Source organism: Aplysia californica, unplaced genomic scaffold (assembly GCF_000002075.1).
Source record: "Aplysia californica isolate F4 #8 unplaced genomic scaffold, AplCal3.0 scaffold00265, whole genome shotgun sequence".
NCBI lineage: Eukaryota > Metazoa > Mollusca > Gastropoda > Aplysiida > Aplysiidae > Aplysia > Aplysia californica.
In genome coordinates, this window is record NW_004797535.1 from 956,518 (window position 1) to 958,212 (window position 1,695).

Genomic DNA, 1,695 nt, shown 5'->3' on the forward strand with positions numbered 1-1,695 from the left:
GTGTGTGTGTGTGTGTGTGTGTGTGTGTGTGTGTGTTTAGAAGCTCTCTATTCTATCAAGTGAGCAAAACCAAACTGTAGTACCGAAAGTGAAAGTATCTTTCTCGACAAGAACATAACGAGCAGATACAACCAACTGGCATACTAAGAAGAATTTTACTTCGTCACAATTTCCAACAAAATAAAGTCAGCAAAGTTTGCTAAAGTGCACTGAAGTTCGAATATATGCATGGTCTATCTATAAATCGCTGCGAGTGGGGAAGTCATTCGTATAAAATGTTATGGCCCTCAGAGAATCTATTTACGTGTTGCTATGAAAAGCAAGCGCAACCTCCCGGAAAAGGAAAGGTCGCCTTCCGTATTGGGCCTCATAAAAATAGGCCATAACCCTTTCGTTCTCCTTTCAGTGGACTGAAAGTAGTGACCATTTGTCGGCACTAACCGGTGCATATAGGGCATGCGCAGACCGAATAACAGACGTCACCTGGTGAGTGCAGGCAGGCCCAGGGCATGAGAGGACACACTAACGTACACATTTAGGGTAAAAATAAACTTGAGCTCTCTATTTAGATCTTAATTGACCACCTACGTGCTTCCAGAGTCTCCGCTCTTTGTAAGTCGCTGTGACATCTTGGACGAAAAACAATTTTAGCTTATTTTGAGAATGGGTGGGGGGGGGGGGTCGAAATTTACGTTTGCATACCTTGGCAGAAGTAGTTGAACATTATTTACAGTCAAAAGCTTCTGTGACTTGTGTTTTGAAACAATCACAACGATATAACAGAAAAGACCCCAAAAAAGTTAGGAATTTCACTGTTTAGAAATGGGTAGTATAGTAAGGTATGGAATGGGCTTCTGGCTATACAGTAGAAGCTCATCAGCACAGAAGCTCACGCACATCCTGCCAGCCAATACTGTTGGGTGCTTTCGTGGCCTAGAAGCTAAAGTGTTCACCTCTCATTCAAAGGTCCCTGGTTCGAATCCTGGTAGCGACGGAAAAATTTTCTTCTCTAAAATTGTCTTCTTTCACCTCCTTTCCTTCTCTCTAGCAATGTTCTGTGGTCTGCTTTCGTCTCCAGTTTCTGCCCCCACCCCCTCAACTCCTTTGCCGACTCCTCTGGGCTCCTGCCTCTTTTTGCAGCCTTTCTACTCCCACTCCTTGGCTCCTTCTTACTGCTGTCTTTCAGCCCAACCCTGATCTTCTGGTAGGAAAGATCTACACCTAGCCTTCTCGGACAAGGGCGAAAAATCTTGGAGGTCCTGTATGCAAGTTGCGCACGTTAAAGATCTCTTGGTGGTCTAAAATCGATAAGAGTAGGCTTCGGTCGCCACCCTGGCAAAATTCAAAAATTCTTACCATCTGAAAATATTTGGTGTATCCCGCGCGCTCATCTGACCTTATGCAGTTGCGAGCACCGTAAAACACTTACCCCCCCCAAAAAAAAAAAAGAAAGAATACTTGTTGAACGCATTTGTCCAAATGAACAGAATAGCAAACCTCCCATAGCCCCAAAGGTTGCCCCTTTTGGCAACAATTCCCTTGAGTAAAACAAAAACAAAAACAACTGAAATGCACGAAACGTAAAGCAGACTAACATACTAGGGACTGAACTGAAAAACGAAAGGCAAGACTTTTGAATGTCATGACGTTTTTTAAAATGTTTTTATTTGTTTGTTGGTTTGTTTTCAGGGGGGG